At 35.7% G+C, this 24,744-nt stretch overlaps 1 protein-coding gene across 49 annotated transcripts in view; it reads left to right on the top strand.

Annotated features, from left to right (window-relative positions):
* The window catches only part of TMTC2 (transmembrane O-mannosyltransferase targeting cadherins 2), a 949,512-nt gene that overhangs the window by 585,250 nt on the left and 339,518 nt on the right, over positions 1-24,744 (top strand). For 9 of the 49 annotated variants that reach the window (XR_014804560.1, XR_014804559.1, XR_014804556.1 and 6 more), the window contains one exon: positions 16,737-16,827. The exons of 27 other annotated variants lie outside the window; for them this stretch is intronic. The gene's annotated coding sequence lies outside the window, so the exon portion shown is untranslated. Of the gene's footprint in view, positions 1-16,736; positions 16,828-21,659; positions 21,767-22,080; positions 22,210-24,744 lie in introns of all 49 variants that reach the window. 13 more of the 49 variants (XR_014804566.1, XR_014804564.1, XR_014804535.1 and 10 more) reach the window with 4 other exon arrangements.

Raw genomic sequence — 24,744 nt, 5'->3', positions numbered from 1 at the left:
CGTCTATTTGTTCAGATCATAGAGTCCTCCCCTCCCCTTCCTATTTCAGTCTTAGGAATTCTGTTTTGGTTTCCCATTATTGCACGACACATTGCCACCAACTTATCCAGTTAAAACTACTCATGTCTATTATCTTACTGTTTCCATAGGTTAGGGCTTCAGCCAAGGTTTATTTCTGTATGCTACTCAGGGACTCACAGGGCTGCCATAAAGGTGTCATCAGGCTGCACTCTCATCTCCAGGCTCAGCTGGGACAGAATTCACTTGCAAACTCATTCAAATTGTTGGAAGAATTCACTTCCTTGTAGCTGTATGATTGAGGGTCCCAGATTTTTTATTTCTGCCTATCAGCTGGAGGTGCCCTTCATTCCTAGAGGAATCCTGCAGTTTCTTGACTCACAGACGTCTCCAACCTGACCATTTACTTCATCAAAGACCACATAGAAAGCCCATATCCTCTCTTCTGGCAAGATATAGTGTTTATAATATGAAAGTGACTGACCAAAACCTTAGCAATATAATGTATAAACACCAAAACAACATCTATTACCTTTGCTGTGTTGTGTCAGTTGGATGCAAGTCATAGATGCCATCCGTACTCAAGGGGAAAATATTATATGAAGATATGAACACCAGGAGGTGGAAATCATTAGGGTTACCTCTGGGTCTGTCTAACACAGATCTCATGTCGAATTAGCCATCACCAAAATTAGTGCAGGTCCCATCTATTTCATGATTGCTCCGTAAAGACAGAATGGACCCCCTCTCAGTTAATAGGTAGGATGTTGAGTATGATGACAGGAAGTTCTCTTCTGCACAGGACAGCTGACTCTGCTGTTCTCAAGCATTGTGGTGCTTCCCTCACCTGTTGTCTCTCGGTGCTTTGATAAGGGAAGTGTCTAAGCCGTCTAGGGATACATGACCAGATCTTAGGTGGTAAATCCATGTAAATAATCCCGTCTTACCAAGTCTTTGAATTCTTCCATCTACCTTTTACCAAAGAAGTTCTAGAACCTCAATTTTTTTAAAAAAAAATTTATTGGAATATAGATGACTTACAAAGCTGTGTTAATTTCAGGCATACAGCAAAGTAAATCAGTTATACGTATGCATATACCCATCTGTGTTCAGATTCTTTCCCCCTGTAGGTTACCACACAGTACTGAGTAAATTTTCCTGTGCTACATAGCAAGTTCCCATTACCCATCTATTCTACACATAGTCGTGTGTATAAACCAATCCCAATGACCTAATTTATCCCTCCCCCATTTCCCATTTGGTAAATATCAGTTTGGTTTTGAAATCTTTGAGTCTGTTTCTATTTTGTAAATTCTATAAGGTCATAATCTGTTAGATTCCATGTGTTAAAAGATCTTTGTATTTTTCTCTTTTTTTAATTCAATTAGTATGAGAATTTCTAGGTCTATCCATGTTACTGCAAATGGCATTATTTTATCTTTTTTATGAATAACATTCCATTGTATAAATGTGCCACATCTTTATCTAATCTTCCATTGATGGATTTTAGGTTGCTTCCATAGTGCTGCAGTGAACATTGGGTTGCATGTATTTTTTTGAATCACAGTTTCCTCTGGATAGGTGCCCAGGAGTGGGATTGCTAGAACATAGGGTAGTTTTTTATTTAGTTTTTTAAGGAACCTCCATACAGTTCTCCACAGTGGTTGCACCAGCTTACATTCCCACCAACAGTGTAGGAAGATTCCCTTTCATCCACACCCTTCCAGCACTTATTGTTTATAGACTTTTCGATGGTAGCCATTATGACTGATATGAGGTAATACCTCATGCAGTTTTTGCATTTCTCTAATAATTGGTAATGCTGAGCAACTTTTTATGTGCTTTTTCGCCATCTGTCTGTTTTCTTTAGAGAAATGTCTGTTTAGATCTTCTGACCATATTTTTAATTGGGTTGCTCGTATATATATATATATATATATATATATATATATATATATATATATAAAGCAGTATGAAATTGTATATTTTGGTTTGTTGCTTCATTTGCAAAGATTTTTTTCCCATTCTCTGCAAAAGCTTCACTGTGCAAAAGCTTTTAAGTTTAATTGGGTACCATTTGTTTATTTTTGTTTGTATATTCATTACTCTAGGAGGTGGATAAAAAAAAGATAGTGTTGCGATTTTTGTTAAAGGATGTTCTGCCTATGTTTTCCTATAGGAGTTTTATAGTGTTTGGTCTACCATTTAGGTCTTTAATCTATCTTGAGTTTATTTCCCATTTGGTATAGAACCTCAATTATTAAGTTTAGGCCATAGTTGTGTTCAAGTTTCATGCAGTCAACTGAACAAATATCGGCAGTATGCTCAGCTGCTGTAGCTAACACATTCAATGCAGAATTCCTAATAAGTACAACTATAGAAAACCTTGTCCAGATCTAAATTTATGTTCTACATTCCCTGGACTAGAATCTTTTGAATCTACTTCCACATATTTTATCCAAGCTTCTACTGATGAATATTAGTAAAATAAAATATACCTCTTTTGGTTTATAAATTTTGGGACAAAATTTGGCTCTAGGCTGAGCCAAGTACTCTAATAGTTGCATAGTAAATATATGTTACATATACATATACACACATATACATATACACACATATATAATATATAATAGCAGTATTTGTCGACAGTGACATTGTGTAACAGAGAGGGAGTGAGGCCAGTGAATTGACAAAACCCAAGTAAGTGAAGTTTTCTTTTGCTAAAGAGCTCAGTGAAGTTCTGAGAAGAGGAATAAGTATGCAGTGTTTTCCTTATTTTTCAGGCATGGGAATCTGTTTTTCCCTGACCAATTTATAAAACTTTGGAAATAACAAAGTAGTGAAAAGAGAAGAACTTTAGGTGGAATTAGACCCATAATTTAGTCTTGCTAAATATCCGGTTTGGGATAAGTCACTTTACATCACTGTGCTTTGTTGTTTTTTTTTTTTGTCGAGAAATTGAAGAGTGCAGATACATGGATTCAAAGTGTCTACTCACTCAAAGACACATAATTAGAATGTTTCTTAAAGCAGTCACAAAATTATTCATGAGACTTTTTGATTTTAATCTATAGAAAGACTTTTTTTCAGTTAAATATTTTAATAAGAAGTGAAGAAAGATAGAAAATCTGATAATTTTGTTAAGTTTTGTAATATATGTAAGAGACAGGAAAACCTTTCCACATTTGGGGATAATTCAATTACAAACAACTGAGGGCAAGCAAAAATCCAAACCCTATTTTTTTCTCAAGCCTTTCTTGGCTTAATATTTGACCTGTTTATACTCTTATACAATTTAATCCATATGGTAGAATCAAATACTTAAAATCAGTAAAATGATTTGTAAGAACTGTTTGAAGTCCTAAAGCTCTTTGAGTACTCTTTAATCAGTTAAAATGTCCTTTCCATTAGCTGCTGAAGAGTGTGTTTCTGTCAAAATTAAATCAACATATTTCCAGTCACTTGGCTTAGGAAATAAGATTCTGAAGTGATTAGGAGTAGTCTCTTATAAGTTACTTTCTTTCCCTTGCTTGTTAACCAGAGTAGGCATTTCTTTTTATAAACTGCTCAGTGAAACTAGCAGTAAAACCCTTCTCTGATTAATCTAGAACGAGAGAGTCTCCAGCTTGTTAAAGCACATAGAGAGTGCTGACATAATAGACTACCACTAAAGATAAGAAAGGTGAGCGCTAAAGAACGTAGATGAGATTTCAGGTCACATAGATAGTGTGTCAGGAAGGTAAAACTTGAATCTAAGTCTTTTTACCGTGGTTGTGTAAATGCTACCTATGACAAATAATTTCCTGGCTATTAAAATATCCTTCTTTTCTCTAGGACTTCTTTTTCATGTTTAATTGAATACGAGAGATTTCAACACGGAATTTTTCTTACGTTTATTTGTATTTTAAGCTAAGTGCCATGGTAGTGTTTAATAAGAGCTTTTCACTTTTTACATCAGCTTAAGTCATGCGTTCGCACATTTTTACGCACAAATCCAGTGTCTGGAGTAGCCTCCTTCCAGTCACTTAAACTTTGCATTGTCTACATATGTGATGACAGGAATGGTGAAGACATGTTTACTATACCTGATGAAATCCTGGATTCTTATTACAACTTTGGTTCATATTTGGTATGACCCAAGGGAAAAGAATGATGAGCGCCCTGAGTTTTGACAAAGCTTGACCTCTTCTGTGAAGCACAATCGTGGAAATGAAAAGGCTTGCCAAGTAGGAGTGGTTGTTGCCAACTCCCTGATGTTTATAAAACACCTATCACAGAGCTAGGATTAATTCAGGAAAGGAAACTACTCTAACTGATTCCATTAACATAGACAAAAAGTAGACTGAAGACGTTGCTTAACCTCCAAAGGAGGACCTTGCAGCTTTAGGATGTTCTTATAAAATTTTTCTTTAAGTAACTCCATATTTGGTTCTACTCATAATACATTCTTTTTTTGTAACGTCTTTGTAAATGAGCAAATTCAACCTAAGAGGCATACAATGGTTTGCATTTGATCCAGTCTGTTCAACAAACAAGCCATTTGATAGGGAACCAAACATTTTAAGAGATATGCTTTCTGATTTTATTGGGAGTCAGAATTGGATGATCCAGAGGAAGCATAACTCTATAAAGATCCTTCCTTGAAACTGCCTTTTCTCATCTAGTGAGAGGAGGTGTCAGCCCAGGGCAAATGTAATTTTGTGAGTATTAGGACCAAGAATAGAACATGGGTAGTTGTATTTTCCATTTATCTTTGGGACTGAATTTGGGCAGAAAAACATGCGGCACCTAGTTGAGAATATGCACTTACCCAAGCCACACTGTTTTCTTAAGTCTGCTGTGTCATTTTCAAAAGTGATAGTTTAAGTAACCTAAAGTATAATTTCGAAAGTCTAAACACAATCTAAGGTATTTGTTAGACTGCAGATTCTTGAAATATGTGACCTGTCTATTTAATCAGAATCTATGGAGTCCAAACCCTAGAATTTGCATATGTAAAAAGGACTCTTGGTTTTATTGAACAGATTTTTCTTGACTTATGATGGGGTTATATATTTATTGCTAAACCCATTTTAGGTTGAAAATATCATAAGCCCTAAGGCATTTAATACACCTAACTTACAGAACATCAGAGCTTAGCCTAGCCCACCTTAAATGTACTCGAAACACTTATATTAGCCTATAGTTGGGCAAAATTATCTAACACAAAACTCATGTAATAATGAAGTATTGGCCATTTATTGAATACTCTACTGGAAGTAAAAAACGGAATGGTTGTGTAGGTACAGAATGGTGGTAAATGTGTCTATTTTTGACCATCCTGATCACATGGCTGATGGGAGGCTATACCTCACTGCCTCTGTCCAGCATCATGGGGGAGTAAGTACCACATTTTGCAAGCATGGGAAAAGACTGAAATTCCGAATTCAAGTACAATATTCACTGAATTATTGCATATTGATTTTGCAGCACCCTAAAGCTGGAAATCATAAGTTGAACCATCATAAATCAAGGACTATCTGCACTTAGTAAAATTTGTGAACAAAGCCTATTCTGGCATGCTTTTCAGAAGAGCTTTTCAAAACCTGACCCCCTTGCTGTACAGTGGGAAAATAAAAAAAATTATAAAAAAAAAACAACAAAAAAAACCAAAAGTCCCTCCCTTTCTTTAAGAAATTACTACTTTTCTTAGATCATATATTTCTCCTAAATATATTCTCCTTCTAGACTGTGGTCATTTTGGCCTCAAGGAAAAGTAATTCCCACATCTCGCCTGATGTGTTGAATAGTGATAATGCTATTGATGACGACTATGAATACTCCATGTAAAAATCTTCCTGACATTATTTTCCTTCTTTTCTGGAATTTTTATCCATAGAAAGGCAGTGATAAAGATGAAATATGACAATTTGACCAACCAACAGTGCTTTTTAAAAATTTATTTCAAATAAAAATAAATATTAGAATCACCATCATAGTAACAGTTTATAAGACAACACCTTTTAATATTAGATTTAGAACTAGTTTGTTTTTCAATAGGTTTTTAGCTTTTTTTTAAAATTAAGGTAGAAAAACTCCACAAGATTAAAACTTGAGTCTAAAGTTTGCACTGCTCTTTGGATGAATGCACCTCTGTTGAGGAGTATGCTACTTATGAGAAAGAAAACATTATATTTGAATTTTGGCAAATTAATGTGAATTCCAGTATGTTCAAGCTTAACTACAGATAGCTTGGATTTTTTTGAGATTAAACTTTGTTTCTATCTGCAGATTCTGAGAACTTTCTCTGAGCTAAGAGACTCAGATAAAGAAAGCTAGAGAGAGGGGATGGGGAGAAACAAAGACATATACTGTGTGGCTTGAGTATGCAATACTAAAGTGTTAATAAGAAGACATTTGTCTCAGGACTGGTGGGCGAGGATTCATCCTAAAGTAAATTCTGCAAGTTTTGATTCTCCGCTCTTCATACCAGATCTGATAGCAAAAACTATCTTTTTAACTGTCATCACCAATTGGCTGTGGAACCAAAATAAATGGAACTGCCGGATCATTGTTCATTATATCCCAAAATAGCATAGCTTCATTACCAGGGGTACAGCATAAAAATACAGAGTTCTAGGGCATTCCAATTGTGGCACGGTACAAATGAATCCAACTCGTATCCATGAGGATATGGGTTCAAGCCCTGGCCTTGCTCAGTGGGTTAAGAATCTGGTGTTGCCGTGAGCTGTGGTGTAGGTCACAGATGTGGCTTGGATCCTGCGATGCTGTGGCTGCGGCATAGGTCAGCAGTTTAAGCTCCAATTCAACCCCTACCCTGGTAACTTCCATATGCTGTACCTGTGGCCCTTAAAAAAAAAAAAAGAAGCACCCCCCCCCCACAAAAAAAAACCTACAGATGTCTAGATTGCTCCCCTTCGGATTCTAATTCACCTTGTCCATGATGGGACTTTAGGAAATTAGGATTTTTTTTTCAATTGTGTAACTTTGGAAAATACTGTCCTAGTCTTTTATTCTTTGTCAAAATTGCCTTTTTTTTAAAGTAAGGTTATTCTTTAGAATTAACTAATTCTTATAATTCTTATTTCAGCTTTTTCTACTTGAGGTTACTGAGCTAGTTTGCTGTCAGGTGAAAATCAGGAGGTCTTGTTCTATTTCTGTTTCTGCCCCTTAATATAAATTAAGGAAAATCATAGAGTTGACTTCCATTTCCTTAATTTTATTCTTCAAATATTGCTTTATTGTTGCTTAGGTGCTGGACATGTATCAAAGGAAGGAATTAAGGAAAATGACCTCTTAGGTCTTTTTAGGTCTAAGATTATATTATAAAACTTTTTTTTTCTAGACTCAATTCTTAGACATAATGATTTTCAGCTTGTCTCTTAAATTGGCCCTTTATTCCATAACGTACTCTTGGCTTTGGACGTATGATTTATTTCATTGATCTTACGTCTAAATAGTGCAGTAACCTTAAGTAGAGATGCAGTTTACCTTTTGCATTATAAACTCTTTGTGTATCACAAAGTCCCTGGCTAGCTACAACAGTTTTAAGAAACCAACATTTTGACAAAATGTTCTTTAGTGGCTAGAGGGATTCTCAGGTATAATCCAGTTTCTGCCAGTGAGAGAATAAAGAGTAAAATGTGGGGTCACAGAATTTTACAGCCCAGTCTTTGAAGGACAGCCTTTGGAGTCACAAAATTTTATAGCCCAGTCTTGGTGTACATTTTCATCATTTAAAGTAAAGCACAATTTAAAACTGTGGCACAATGGGAGAGGCCATGTCTCTGGAGTACTGGGATGCAGGTTTGATCACTGCCCCCGCACAGTGGGTTAAGGATCAGCAGGTTGCTGCAGCTGTAGAGCTGTGGTATGGTGTAGCTCACAAGTATGGTTTGGATTAGATCTCTGGCCTGGGAACTCCATATGCTGTGGGGTGGCCAAAAAAGAAAAAAAAAAAGGCGACTTGGTCTTAAGATTTGGCCATCTTGGAAGTGACAATAAAGGAATCATCAACATACCACATCTTCAAAAGTTTGCTTCGTTAAGCAGCAATCCTCTGATGTGTTTATCAGCAAGAAAATAAAATGCTTTTTGATTCTCGAGTTTGATTTCTTATTCTACAATCTTCCTGATTCAACCTACCCTAGGATATATTATGAGTGTCTTCTCTGTGCCAGAAGAGCTGGGGCAGGAGAGAGAAAAGCACAGATGTCGTCCACCTCAAATCCACCATTCTGGTGGGGAAATCAGGCGATACATTAAAAACTCAGGAAATTATATAGCAAATTATAGGGTATACAGTGCGTTAAAGATAAACAAAAGAGGAGGTAGGGGTGCTTGGAGGTAGTTAGGTGAAGGACTAGTGGCCTTGGATGGTCTCACCAAAACAAACAAACAAACAAACACACAAAAAAACAACTCCCCTCAGCAAAGATTTGAAGAAGTTGAGGGTTTGCGCTCCAGGGATACCTGTGGCAAGAATGTCCCAGGTGGAGGGAAGAACAGGTGCAAAGTCCTGGGGTGGGAGTGTACTTGGCAAGTTCTTAGAACCTCTAGGATTGCAGTGGGACTGCAAGAGCCAAAGCAAGGGGCGTGTTTAGGATACAAGGTCACAGAACTGATGGGGCCAGATCATGCAGGATATTGTAGGGTATGTGTGATTTTGATATTTACTGTGAGGGACCTGGAAACCCACTGGAGGGTCTGGTGCAGCTCTGAGTGAAGCTCGCTAGTCAGGTAACAAGGTGGCCAGGCCGAGCCTATTTCCTCGTTCTCCAGTGCTGCTTTGCCCCAGTCTCTGTTCCCCATGACCCTGATGTGCCTTTGGGTAAAATGCGAAGCTGGCTAATGACACACCTTAGCAGAATAGTTTTAGTCATGTCATAATGATGAAGTCATGTGACTGTGGTGAAACTGGTGGCATTAATAAATCAGAGATTTTCATTTGCATAAGCAACCAGTAATGCACTATACACATAGGTATGTTTATACACCTTTGAATCTATTTTTATTTTAATGGATCTATTAGGTTGCCACAAATAAAGATGTACATTTTTGTACTTATATTTTGGTTGTGTTTGGTTGAATTTGGGATGAGGAAATGAGAGGATAAAACAAAGAAATGAAAACCTCCAAGATTTATATTTAAAATAAAAATGCTTGCATTGTATAATGTTTTAAATGTTAGATATCTAAATATTTTAGTAACTATTAGGTTCGGTTTTGAAAGTTGTTTAAACATAATATGTTAATGATAGGTAGGTAATTCAATCAGATTGATTTAGAGAATTTTTCATCTTAAATGCTAGTAAAAATTTAAGAAGATATTTCATGACATCCATGGGATTCAAACTAAAAATAAAAAATTAACATTCATATACAATTGAAGTTTTTTCTTTTATTTGAAAAATACTTGAACCACTACTTTCTTCAATTCTTAATAAGCATTTGCAAAGGCATATTAAATCTAACATAAGCTACTGGATATATTTTAAAATCTGTTGAGCAATAAAACTTTAATGTATTTTCCAACATGAAAAGCTAATCTTATTTCTATATAAAATTTAATACCAAGGATTTTTAGATTGCACAAAATGGAATCATTTCATTACCCAGTTTCTTTCATTTTTTAGGAAAATCTTATGTAGGTTTGAATAATGGCTTGTTTAATTAAGAAAAAACTTTTTTTGTAAAAACATGTCTTTATTTATGAGCCATTGTATGTACTAAAACATATAATAAGGTATATGATACTATTTTTAAATGAAAGCAACATCCAGGGAAACTTAGAAAGTTTATAGGCTTCATTTACATTGTTTAGTTTTACGGAATATTTTTTCTTTCATCTTTTTTTCCCTATTGACATTAACCCCTCTTGTTTTCAGCTTAATCTCTTTCATCCATTTGTATACCAAAACTAAATATAGGGCGTATAAATTAGTATAGCCTATCAGTAAAGTAAACTGATTAAACTATATGTACCAAGAGATTGTCATTTTCAAGGAGTACATCTTGTTGCACAAATATTGTTTGATTCCACCATATGTTGTTTTAAATGCAAAGCACATTTTCCTGTCTGATATTTCCTAATCATACTACAACAAAGTCAAATGCTTCCAATTTTTATAGACTTCAGAGAATGTTGTTCAGAAACACACAGTAATTTATTTTTACATTATTTTGCAGTATAGCAAGATTACCTCACCATTGTTAACAGATGTTTTTGTCTCCACAACAGTTTGCTGTTGTGTCATCAAACACAAAAATGCAGAGAACTGTAATAAGAAATGCATATTGTTTTCTCTTATACCATTTATCACAATCAATATAGTATTAGAGCAATGCTAATATGCCATGGTCCTTTGAGGCCGAGAGTGTTTGTAGTGTAGCAGTGCTGCTCTGAGCTGGTGCCAGGACACATTCATGGAAACACTTAACGATAATACTGCTTCAGTAGAGGCAGTAATGGTATAAACAGGGCAAAGGAAATACCAGGATTGCAACAGATGCAATTGATTATATGCCTTGGGGAATATTCCACTCATTTATTTTAAGTCCTGTCCGTGTAAGTCAAAAGACTGTGATGTCAGGAAGACAAATCACAGACATCGTAATGTGCTATGACAGTGCTCCTGCTCTCCTGACACAGAGGATCAGCCTTTGGACACGAGCAGCTGTCTTGCACCGCTCTTGCACTGTCAATGGTGGAAAATAATCTGACTTAAGCACCTGAATCACTGTGAGCTGGGATACATACGGCGTGCTCCCGAAGTAAAAGGTGATATGACTGCTTTAGGTAACGGTAACTTATGTATTTGAACTCAGCCTTAAATCGCTCATGAAAAAAACCTTAATAATTTTCAGTAATAGCCATAGTTGTATCTACACCAGAGCCACCAATTTTAGCCACCCAAATAGTCAACTATGGAAAATAACTCTAGCATCAGCATTTCAAGAGATGTATTCTCCCGAAAAAAAATGTTTTCTATAGGGGAGAAGTTGCTTTGTGAAGGCCAAGTGTCTTTTCCTTACTCTTTTCAAGTCCATTGAGTGTTTCTGGAGTGAAAAAAATCCTCTTCTTTTGTCAGATGGCGCCAGACTCAGAAAGCTCTGAAACACTTCTCTAATATGATACAGGGGCAGCACAGAAATTAGGGAACACAACATTTCCTTTTATCTCTTACTGTCCAAAGATCCATCCTACCTTGGGTTCACCTTGAAAGTAAGAAAATGACCAAGCAGTTCTTTGAAAGTTGGGACTTCAAGGGAATTTCTGAGCATTTTAATAGATGGAGGAATTGAAAGTCTTATAATTAATGCTAATGGGTGGCCTCACTCCTATGAAATTACACATTACATGCACATTAATTACAATTAGCATTCCTTCACTGAATAGCAAAGGAAATCATAATGATTTGTTACTTATTCTTCAATGCTGTCACATGGTCTTTTGTAAAGAATGGGCTTAACTTGCTCAGCAGATAATAAAGAGATGCTAAATGTCAGTATTATGACTCCTTTCAAAAGATAGTTCATAAATAAGCAAGTAGTGTGTGATTTAGCTTCAACTCTGCTCCTTTAAAAAAAAATAAATATGGCAATTTAAATTGTGACTTTGAAAAGAAACCTATTGTTTTCTATAAAGTGGAAAATACAATGCCTTCATACTTTTATTATTACCCTTATATTACATTTGATCAAAAAACACAGCATAAGCTCTCATTCACTCATGCAACCATTTGGGAATTATGGAGATAAAGATTTGGAATTTTTCATATGTGTTACAAATAATCTTCTCATGGGCAACACTATTGATATTTACATTACATTTTTGTAAGTTATGAGTCATCGTCTATAAATCCAGATGGGCAAGAAGTGTCATACACAGATGCGTGTGCTCATATAAACATATGATTAAGTTGAACTTGGAACGTATAGGAAGTAAAGTAGCAGTCAGTTGACTGTTGGGGGCACCTCCTCTTGTTGGTGTTACGCGAAAACCTGGCAAACAGAGGTAGGTGGTCCTCTAGCTTTCAGTTTATCCGTAACTGCTGATACACTGTTGTGGGAATTTGGGGGTAATCATCTCAGGGGCGTGTTGCTTTTGTTTTCAACGTGGGGACAGGTCTCTTTTCCAAGTCTGTAATTCCACGTGGAAGGTCCAGCTTCCCCAAAGGCAACCCCCGGTTGGAAATCCTGCCACATCGTAGGATGCGGCCAGGGACAGTAAATGTGTCCCCAACAATCTCAGGATCCAGTGACTTCCATGACCCTTAGTTGTGAAGACTCAGCATTTTCCCTTGTACTTTTGCTTTTTGTTTGTTCCTAACCTTGTCAAAAATATTCTTCCTCTTTCTCCTATCATTACCCTCTCATCCTTGAAATTTAATTTTCAAAATGCAAAAGCCGAGAAGGGCATCTGCAGGCAATTGATGCTTTAAGCCTGGTAACCACAAGCGTCTTTTGAGATAAAGGGACAAAAAGATCTGGATACTTTATGGGAATATGGGCTTGGAAAAATTCAGTGAGGATAGGATACAAATTAATAGCTCAATAAATCACCTTGCCCCGTTGCTTGAAAATTCCAGGAGTTTTGACTGTATCAGTACCCATAGTTTGGTTTGGGACTATAAATTCAAAGGAAGAAATAGAACACACATGAAGGGGATAATTTCTGATCCAGGAGTTTTGCGTCTGATTCACAGAAAAACTTCAGCAAGCCAGGTGAACCACATCAGAGATGCTGGTTGTATTATTTCTAGTAGGTACATATGTCTAAGTGAGTTGTACCTTTCAATAATACTGATTTTATCAGCCAGTTAATGGTGATGAATCCACATGTTATGAAATCTAGGTAGTCCTCCATCCACCTTGCATTGTACTCAGACAGCTGTTAAAAAAATTCCTCCTTTGAAACAAATTTAGTTTCACAAAGCACGTAAAGATTAGTTGCCAGCTTGCTCTTACCTGACTTATACCGCCATTCACCCTTGTGGCACAATGTTCATAACACATTTTCACTTCTTAAAATAAAAATATTCAAAGCACAAGATTGAGGCTAGACATTGGGGATTAGAAAAAATGACTGCCTGAGAGTTCTGTCAGTTCAGTGGAGTTGTGCTCAGTGGCAGTGATCGCTAACTGGGTGAGGCTTGTTATGTCCCAAGATGGTTTTAAGGGCTTTATAGGTATTAACTATTTCAGTCTTTCCCCAACTCACAATGAGGCTGCTACGTTATTATTCACACTGCACAGGTAAGAGAACTGAGGTGGAGACTCTCAGTGACTGTCCAAGTTCACCGAGCAGAGAGGAAGTTAATTGGGATGTGAGCTGAGCAGCTTGATTGCTGAATCATTCATCTTACCCACGCCATTCAACAGCATCCTTTCTTAGGGTGGAAAGAGGATACCATCCCCTTTATCCCCATCTTTCCTCAACCCAGCTCATAGAAAATGTGTACATAAACTTCTGTTTCAAAAAAACCTAAATTGGTAAGTTTATGCTTACCAAGGAAAACAGCATGTGAAAACATTTACAAGTAATTTCCGTCTGGTGCTTCAATATTCTATACATCTGCTAGCTAATATGTAATTATATTACGTAAAATTAAGATCGTAAGTAAGCACAATATTGAGGTCCACTTTTTCATTTAACTTGATATCATGAATTTTCTACCTGCAAAATCCTTCAAGTATCAGCTTGTGTTGTAACATGATTTATATGAAGTCTGAGATCGTTTCCATCTTTTCACAATTCTAGCTAAAAATAGTAAAAAACAGTCTTACATTCTTCTGATCGTTATCCTGAAACACACGTTCTAAAGGGAATCTATGGAATAAAATCATATAAACACTTATAAAATTTCAAAATACTTTGCCAGATGGTCTCCCAAGGTAGTCTTACTGTATAGGCCCACCGATAGCACACGGTGACCTTTGCAACCTGAGTTCTGCAGCACTAGGTAACTCATTCCCATGTCTTTGTTCCTAGTCAGGGAAAAACGGTTATAGGGTTGTTTTAATTTATCCTGTGAATGTCTATTTTTCTTGACATAGGAGGTAAACATATTTTTCTTATATGTATCCAAGTACAATTTCCATAGTGAGAATAAACAACCTTTGGCTCTTCCATATGTTAGAAATATTTTTTCCTAGATTGTTGTTTGTATTTATTTGACTTAACATGATTTTTAAATAGAAGTTTAAAAATATTGTTTAAAAATATCAAAATTTGCCTTTGTGGTTTCTTTCTTTATTTTCATGTTGAGAGTACTTACCATTATTTTAATACTGGAGAAATAATTAACTTACTATCTTCTCTAGTTATTTTTGGTTTGATCATTTATGTTTTCATGGCGTAGTTGACCTAGAACTTACTCTGGCAAAATTAATACTGAACTAATTTGTTTATAGTGATATCTCAGTAATATTGAACTTTCTCATCATCAGTTTATCAATGATTTCTTTTGTTTCTAAGTTTTCTTTGTTTCGGTTATATGAAGTCCATAATTTCTTTTAAATTTTATTTTAAGATATGATGTATCTTGGATGCTGTTTTGATGAAGTCTATGGGTTTCCCCAGTTTTTATTTTATTCTAAAATATAAGGAAGATATGAGTGATTACGTATACTTGGCCAGCTTATTGAAATCCCTGATGAATGTTATTAGCCTTTTTACTCTGCTTTTGTATGTTGTATAAGCTCAAGGTTATATAAAAAAATGATCACAACCATCTAAAAAACCAATTGTATCTTCTTTCTAATCATTGTATATCATTGTTTAGTTTTATACCAGATATAGCGCATATATATATATATATATCTTACATAGTGCTAAAACAGGTATTATTTTCTTGTTTTTTTTTTAAATTTTGATTCACTTTTAAACAGAATATTGGCTTCTATTGAGCTAATTTACTCAAAAATATTTATTAAGCGCCTAATATGGGGCCAGTACCCTTGGAGATCCTACAGGTAAAGGGAGCAAATAGGATATATAAGTAGATTTATCAAGTTAGTCAATGATAAATGTTGGTAAAAATGGAGTGAGATGTTTGGGTGGATTGATTTTAGATACAGGAGAGTCAGGGAAGAACTCACTAAAAAAATAGTTTTTGACCGAAGACCTTAAGGATGTGAAGAAGTAAGTTCTGGGCAAAGATTACTCCTGGAAGAGGAAACAGAACGTAGCAGTCCTGAGACAGGAGTTTGTCTGGTCTATTTAAAGACGAATGTATCGTCAAAGATCCGAGGCTAATGAGGCACCAGACCATTTAGTCTTAGACTTTGTAATAAACACTTTGTTTTTTGAATGAGGCAGGGAGTCGTTAAGAAGGGTTTCTTCAGAGAACTTGACTAATAAGAGGTTTTGTTTTTTTTTTAATTAGGAAGAGTTATTGAATCAACTTTAAAGTGAAAGATTTTATTAAGAAAATTTGCACAAAAGGGTCAAGCATTTTCTACATCTATCTTAGAGTAAAAGCAAAAATGAAGTTCAATCTTTAAGTAGGCTATTTCACCACAACAAAGGGCATTGCACTTTAGGGAAAACAACAGTATATTCACCTTAGGGATTATTATGAGATTTAGATGAAATAGCATGTAAAATATTCAGCTGATTATTTGGCAAACTGATAGCAAACATCTGAACACTTTACTGTAACATTATTAAAGTTATTTAAATATGTTGTTATGCAGCAAGAGTACTGACATAAGAATATATACAATATACGTAATAAACAAATTTGACTGTAATAATGAAATTAAACTTTAGCAATCATGTCATACATACTATTCCTTTAAATTTCCAGTCATAGAATTTTAGGATTTTTCTATATAAATTTACTTCGGTCTCACAGAAAACCTGACTATGCTTGGGTATAGATCCTAGGTACTTTTTTTTTTTTTCAATAAAAATTTTAAGAGCAATTTTAGGTTCACAGCAAAATTTATGAAAAAGTAGAAAGATTTCCTTTATACCACCTACCCCTGCACATACATAGCCTCCCCCATTTATCAGCATCCCTCGCCAGAATGATATATTTGTTATAACTGATGAACCTACAATGACACATTATTACCATTCAAAGTCCATAGCTTACATTAGGATTCATTCTTAGTTGTGTATTACCTTGTATGTGTTTGGACAAATGTGATGACATGTATCCATCATTACAGTGTCATAGAGAGTTAATTTAACTGCCGCCTAAATCCTCTGTTTTCCACCTCTTCATCCTTCCTCCTTCCTTAACCCCTGGCAATCACCAATCTCTTGACTGTGTCCACAGCGTTGCCTTTTCCGGAATGTCATGTAGTTGAAATCACACAGTGTGTATGTATCCTTCTCACATTGATTTCCTTCACTTAGTAAAATATGCATTTAAATTTCCTCCATGTCTTTTCATGGCTTGATAGCTCAGCTTTTTTGCTTCTTTTTTTTTTTTCCTTTTACTTAGCATTAAGTAATACTTCATTATCTGGATGGACCACGGTTTATTTTGCTGTCCACCTGCTGAAGAACATCTTGGTTGCTTCCAGGTTTGAGTAGTTACCAATAAGGCTGCTGTAAACATGTGTGTGCAGGTTTTTGTGTGGACGTAAGTTTCCAACTCTTTGGGTAAATACCAAGAAGCACTATGGCTGGACAGTGTGGTTAAGAGTGTTATTTTTGAAAGAAACTGATAAACTGTCTTTCAAAATATTTGTGTATTTCGCAGGCCCACCAGCAATGAGTGCGCGTTTCAGGTGCTCCACGTCCTCTCCAGCGTTTGGTGGTGTCAGTGTTCTGGAGTTTCACTCTTCTAATAGGTGTGTGGGGATCTCTCACTGTTGTTTAAACTGGGTTTTTCCTTGGTGGCATATGATGTAGAACATTTTTCCATGTGCTTATCTACCATCTGTCTTTCTTCTCTGGCAAGATGTCTCTTAAGGTCTTTGGCTAAATTTTCAACCAGTTGTTTTTCTTATTGCTGAGTTTTAAGAGTTCTTTGTATATTGTGATCTTTTGCTAGTACCTTCTCACAGTTTGTGGCTTGCTTTTTCATTCTCTTGAAAGTATCCTTCACAGGAGTTTCCGTCCTGGCTCAGTGGTTAACGAATCTGACTAGGAACCATGGGGTTGTGGGTTCGATCCCTGGCCACGCTCAGTGGGTTAAGGATTTGGCGTTGCTGTGAGCTGTGGTGTAGGTCACAGATGTGGCTCGGATCCTGTGTCGCTGGGGCTGTGGTGTAGGTCAGCAGCTACAGCTCCAATTAGACCCCTAGCCTGGGAGCCTCCATATGCTGCAGGTGCGGCTCTAGAAAAGACAAAAAAAGACAAAAAAAAAAAAAAAAGTATCCTTCACAAAGCAGAATTTTTTTAATCGTAATGAAATCTTTCTTTCATGGGTTATGCCTTTAGTGTTGTATCTTAAAGTCATTGCTGATCCCAAGTTCATCCATATTTTCTTTTATGTTATGTTGCAGGAGTCTTATAATTTTGCTTTTTTTTTTTTTTTTTTGTTAGAGCTGTACTTGCAGCATATCGAAATTCCTGGGTTAGGGGTTGAATCAGAGCTGCAGCTGCTGGCCTATGCCACAGCCACAGCAGTGCTGGATCCAAGCCACATCTGTGACACTTGCTGCAGCTTGCGGCAATGGGATCCTTAAGCCACTGAGTGAGGCTGGGGATCAAACCCACGTCCTCATGGACATTTTATTGGGTTTTTAACCTGCTAGGCCACAATGGGAACCCCTATAATTTTGCTTTTTACATTTAGGTCTATCATCCATTTTGAATTAATTTTTGTGAAGGATGTAAGGCTTGTATCTACATTTATTGTTTTGCATATGGATATCCAGTCAGCCAGTACCATTTACTGAGAAGACTGTCTTATCTTTTCTTCATTGTATCATCTTTGCTCCTTTGTCAAAAAGTAGTTGACTATATTTATGAGGTCTATTTCTGGATTCTCTATTTTATTCCATTATCTATTTGTTGCCTTTTTTTTTTTTTTTTTTTTTTTTGGTCTTTTTTGGCTGCATTCTTGGCACATGTTCTCAGGCTAAGGGTCAAATTGGAGCTGTAGCTGCTGGCCTAAGCCAGAGCCATAGCAGGATCCAAGCTGCATCTGTGACCTACACCATAGCTCATGGCAATGCCAGATACTTACCCCCCTGAGTGAGAGCAGGGATCGGACCTGCATCCTCATGGATACTAGTCAGGTTCATTACCACTGAGCCATGACAGGAACGCCCTCTTTTTTTTTTTTTTTTTTTTTTTTTTTTTTTTTTTTTTTTGCCAATACCGCACTTCCCTGATTACTGTAGTTTTATATAAGTCTTGAAGTCGGACACTGCCAGAAGTCCAGCTTAGTTCTTCTTCTTCAATATTGTTCTCGCCACTCTGTGTAATTCTAGGTACTTTTAAATACTAGCATGTGGGTAGGGAATCTAGTCTTTAGCACTAAAAAATGTACATGATAAAACAGAGATATACTACCTCGTTGTTTTTGAAATATGCCCTTACCTCGTAAAGTATGGATCAAGGAAGAGAATATAGAAAGCTTTTCTGTTTTGAACAGATGGAATTATGCCAAATTTTTTGTGTCTCCTAGAGATGAGAAGAAAGGAAAGATAATAATAAATGCGTGTGTGTGTGTGTGTGTGTGTGTGTGTGTGTGTGAGAGAAGGTGTAAAATCATCTGGGCATTAAATAATCTCTGCCTTTATTGTATGCCAATGCAAATGCATAGGCTACACTGCAACCAACTTAACAGAGAAACACTTCCGGATTAGTTGGGATAAATAATCTGTAATACTCACTTCTAAAATATTACATTGGCAGTTTCCTTTTGTATAACATTCTACTTAGTGGTGCCAAAGTCATCCGGGATCATTGGTTTGAAAAGATGGCTGTTCATTTTCTGAGGTTCTTCCTTTGACCTGGCTTTGATTTTAAAGTCCATTACCTTTCAGACATTCTGACTGAGTTACCTACTTTCTCAAACAAAAAACAAACAAAAAAAAGTAAGAGATGTTTGGGGTTTTTTTAGCATTTATGGAACATAAAATATGATAAGGGCTATCTGCATTATCTGCTCTCTAACTGGAAGGGCTTATGCTGAAAGATAGTTTAAGCTGAAAGTGACTAGAGGGCTTTGTTTCTTATTCTCTTATCTTATCACAGATAAGAAATATCTTTAGTTATGCAGGTGTCCAGCAGTTTCTCACAGTGTTCCCACAAAGGAAAAAGATCTGAGATAAATAATGGTCTCCCTGTTAAGTCTAAAAGGATAAAGAAATAGTTTTTTTCCAGCTGCAAAAATATTAAGGAGGAAATAAAGGATCATCAGAAACAAAAGAACATTCAATAAAATTGTATTTATTTAAATACTCAAGCATTTCAAATACTAATTTGATGTGCTCTTGTTAATTCAAGGTGACCAGCTCCATATATGAAAATGGAGCTCTTATAACGTGGTCACCGAGCTGTGCTTTAATATTAATGGAAGTTGGCGTCTTGTGAAATTCTTTTGCTCTTTGCTTTTTGAATAGTTTGAGGTTATTTCCTTAGGACCATTTAAAGTTGTGGACTTAAAAGTGTGTAAACCATTTTATTTACAATTCAATCCTATCAACTAAAAAACTTTCTATGATACATGTTCACTGACTGCATTTTTCCCTTTTCACTTTATTTACCAAGGAGCTAAAATAGAAAAGTGAAGCTCAGTTTTATGTACCTTGTCATGGATTATATTTTGGAATTCTTTTTAAATCTTGATTCTAACAGTTTTTTTGGTTTTGATTCTTTATTTCTGTTTTCTTGTGTGTTAGGTGTCCCAAATTTATGTATGTAAGCAAAGGTTGTACATAAGCAAATTGATGAATAAATGTGTGCCAGAATTTTCTAACTTCTTTAGAAACTTTTCAAAATGTTTGGTGCTCTTACTCAGTCAATCATCTAGCACATAAAATTGAACTCACTGGAGACAGACTAACAATTAGTCAGGATTCTGAACAAAACATTACATTAGAGTAGTTTATCTGTCAAGTCAAAGCTGAAGTGTATCAACACTTCAAAATCGGCTCACAAAGCAGTTATAATTTGATATAACCACTCATTTGAAAAGTTTTTTTTAGAATTACATTTCCCAGTAAGCTGGTGTATGATAAGGAACATAATAATGATTTCCCACAAATTGATGCTTGCAGGTGTAAAACACAACCTCTGAATTTTTGATAATAAAAGAATACCTTTATAAATGGTTTTTCATATTATTTGAACATCAAAACTTGTACATATTTTAATAATTTCCAAAAAACCACTATTTTCCCTTATAAAACTGAACTCTTTACATGATCTTTGAAGAACTTTATCGGAGTAATATGTCCAGTTTAAAATCATACGTTTTAGGAAATGAGAAAAAAGAGCTAGAGAGCATTTAATATAACTGGAGGGGTGCGGAAATTGTTTTTAGGGTAACAATCTAAAGAAGTTGTCATTATTGATTCTGGAAGGATAAATCAAAATAACTGCCTTTGAATTTAAAAAAAAGCTCTTTATAAGGTGACATCCTCTTCCCTACATGTTCTGTATCTACGTGGGTGTGGACTGATGAAAAAAAATGGATTTTATTTGTTGTAAAGGAAGAATTCACACATAGGGAAAATGTCTTTGCTGGTACAGTGGATCAAATACTAAGAGAGGTTACCAAGGGTTGTTAGGTTGCTATGAATTCTTTTTTTTTTTCCCCTGTCTTATGTCTTTTTTGGGCTGCACCCATGGCAAATGGAGGTTCCCAGGCTAGGGGTCTAATTGGAGCTGCAGCTGCCAGCCTACACCACAGCCACAGCAACATCAGATACAAGCTGTGTCTGAGACCTACACCACAGGTCACGGACAGCAACGCCAGATCCTTGACCCACTGAGCGAGGCCAAGGATCAAACTCACGTCCTCATGGATGCTAGTCAGGTTTGTTAATCACTGAGCCATGATGGGAACTCTGATTGCTGTGAATTCTTAATCCCCAGGGAATCACTAAATCTTTATAAACAACTATGCAATTCAAATGAGTTAGTGGTGCTTGGTGCTGAATCTTTGGAAGAGATGAAAGTTGTGCTGTTTTTCTAATTTATGGTTCAGTGATTTTATTGAACCAGATAGAGCATCTCAAATAGATACAGTTACTGCTCCCTAAATGAGGCACAGAGACAGACAGTGTTTCTAAAAATTTTATTTATTACACAATCATCTGATATATTTTTTAAAAATTATATTTGCCTTCCTATGGGCTCCTATACCATGCCGCACACACATCTATTGACGTATTTAATACGTTACATTGGGTTCTATATTTCTTTCACAAGACAGTAATTTTTTGAAGTTAAGATCATGGTGAAAATTATTTGCATTCATAGAACTTAGCACAGTGTTGAACTTGAGGCCTGCAATTAAATGTGGTAGGTGAAAGGAAAAGAGGAAGAAGGCAAATAGGGAGGAAGAAATTTCTGGCTCAGGTCCTAAAAAGCTGATCCTGTAATTTTGGCTTGTAGCCATAAGGTGGCGGACGTGTGCCACCATGAAGAAATCCATTTGTTTCCTTTGATTCACTCACTTACGTTATACACTATTAGGAGATTTTCTTTTCTTTTCCTCCAGGGCCATGATCTTTTGGGAGTTTTGATGACTAGAGAAGATAGTGAATAATCTGAAAAACACCTCATATCATATATATTTGTCAACTGAACACCTGAAATTTTAGCAAGGTAAAAGCATATTGATGCCGAAATGGAATATTATCTGACAAATTTTCTTACTCTCAGAGCTCTAATTTGAAGTTAATCTAATAAAGTATTCCAATTTAGCTGAAAATATTTCTGTACTTTCAGCATGTCTCTGCTTTAAAATTTATGCATATTTTCTTTTGGTGGGAGGCAGAAAAAAGCCCATTTTTTAAAAAACTAGCTGCATTCATTGTGGTCCTGTAAGATATCACTTCATGTATATTATTTATTTTTTCTCTTGCTTTTAAATTTATAATATATATAAAAAATTAAAAATTAAAAATTAATTTTTAAAGGTGAGGAAAAGTAACCAAATACTTAAAGAATTTGCACAATGTTCTGCATAAATTTATGGGAAGAACCAGGGCTTGGAGCATAGTGCGTGGTTTTCATAGCTTTGGGCCCACCCATTCGAATTTACCCATGTAAGATATTTTTAAAATTCTTATTTGTTGATACCACAGATTTCATTTCTCTTTCAATTCACAGTCAATGTTGAAATGATCCAGCTGAGGATGTATCTATCAGAATTCTTATCACAATGTATTGCAATCATTCACTTACTTATCTGCTTAATAAAAAAGATTGAATTTTCCAAGGGCAAAGTTCAGTCTTCTGTCTTTCTATTCCCAGTTCCTGGTAAAGAGTATAATAAGTAGAAAACACTCCATATACATGTTAAATAATTTAGCAAATAAAGGTTCTTTTATCAAAGCCTAGGTGTTTTTCCTCCTGACCCTCCCTCCATCCAAAGATTCAGAAATACTTTTCTTAAAGTGGTAATATATTTGCAGCAGATAAAGGTGGTTCCAAAGCTCACTTTCTCCTGTAACTTCATCTGTGTTTAGGTGTCAGGATGCTGTGTGTTTCAGGGGAGAGGGAATCAGGCAAGGTAATTCAGTCCTCTTGTCAGTGGTTGAGTCAGGAGTATGTAAGCCATACAGTGCAAAACAAGGGAAAGTCTGAACGGACTTTACTGCGAGAGTTTTTCTTGCCTTTAAAAAGCAAAGTAAGGAAAAGGTTTGTGTGCTGCTGCTGCTGCATGTTTCAGTGTGAGGATATGATTGTCCGGATCTGCCTCTGTCATTTTAAAGACAAAAACCAAAATAAAGAGAATGGCAGGAAAGACAGGTGGGAGAACTTTACAGTTTATCTTTCTGAAGTAATAGCTTGTGAGAGCTCCTAATCCCTTCTAGCCAGATAGATGATTCAATCAGAGCATTACCTTATCTACCATGCGTTCACCGCAGTTTATTATAAATTTTCCTGTACAATCAAATGTGGGCACAAGAGAGACAGGGAACTTTCCTCCCCTTCACTGGCAAATAGCCAGAAACTTCTGCAACAGTTAGGGAAGGATCAGATGCCACTCCTTGGAGCAGATTTTTCAGTTGTTCCATTCAGGTCCAGAAGAAGCTTTAAAGAATTACTCACTACCTATGTTAGGACAAGAGAGTGGCACACAATCTCCGGTGTACTGGTAAAAATGTAATGACTGGTTTCCCTAAAACAAAACAGTGCATATTGATGAATTTATTATAAATTCTGCAGATATCAAAGATGTATAGCAAACAGTTTACAAATAGTGATAAAGTATATGATCCTCTTTACTGTGACTTGTGTAGCCAATTGATTCCCACATAACACACCATTTAGTTTTTGTCAAACTTGTGTGTCCACAGGCAAGCTAGAGTTGCAACAGATGAATGATTGTCATTCCAACATGACTTTTGGTCGATATTTTCATTTGCATTACGAATAAGACAAAATGAGGCTACAAAGACATATGTTGGCATTTCACTCAATTGCTAGTGACATGACCAACATCTTTGCTGAGTCAGATAATGGTTTTCAAATACTAGAAGAATATTTTCTCAATATTGTGTGCTGTTCACAATGGAACAGATACAGCCATGAAGTTTACTCTGCAATGTTAACATTTTCTCCATCCCTTAAGTCTGGACAATTAATAAAGCAATCAATCAAGACTTGGTTTTTAGGGTTTCCCAATTACTCTGGTGAAAATATTCTTGCAATGGCTGACTTTAAGCCACTGACATGATGACAAAGAGCCAGAATTGGGAAGAGGTGTTTAGAGCATACTATATTTTTCTGACATAAATAATATCAGAAGCAAAGATAATTGTAAGATATATTAAAACAATTAGGAAGTGACAAGGTTTCAACATTTAATACATATAAAATTTACTGAATTGTTAATTTATGATTTAATTTTTAACAATAGCTTCTAACAACCAGCTTGCAAAATTCCTGGAAATTAAATGATCATTCCTTGTGAGCTGGTATGGGCCAGCTCAAACACACTGCTGCACCATATGTTTCATCACAGAAATAAGCGATTCATTTTCCTGGTTCAGTTTAGCTAGATTTGAGTAACAAATTACTTAGACCCTCCTGTTGCTATCAGATGTATTTGTTTTTTAGGCAAGTAATGCTACTGGCAGACTATTTTTTCCCTTTCAAGAGTTAATGCCAGTATACACCAGATAAAGTAGTTGAGAATCAAAATCTAATTAACTGTTCATGAGTACCACAATTCCAAATTTACCCCTAAAATTTAGCTATTATGACTTCTATGATAAGTAACGATTGAAGTCCCTTTCAAAGAATATATGTCAATCAAGTCCTGGTAATTGGGCATTTGTTATTTTGAGGGTTAAAATTTGAAAATTATTTTTGTGCGATTATGAAATAAATATAGGACTGACTTTAATTATGTTATTGTAAGCCCAAAACATCATATAAATTTTTTGTTTGCAGATCAAGTCTGGCCTTTTTGTTAAATCTGATGAATATATCAGGTGATTTTATTTTTATTCAGTCCAGATAAACGTAGTGACAAATATAGCCTTGACTTTTCAGATTTATTTAAATCATACAGGAACAAAATTAAGGGGTTGGAAAGTGATATCAACAGTTTTACAATACTGTTCTATAAT

Source organism: Sus scrofa, chromosome 5, assembly GCF_054392235.1.
Source record: "Sus scrofa isolate SSC_HxYL_T2T_F1_AM1 chromosome 5, Sscrofa_HxYL_maternal_Yorkshire_Landrace_v2.0, whole genome shotgun sequence".
NCBI lineage: Eukaryota > Metazoa > Chordata > Mammalia > Artiodactyla > Suidae > Sus > Sus scrofa.
This window is presented reverse-complemented; position numbering and strand designations above follow the sequence as displayed.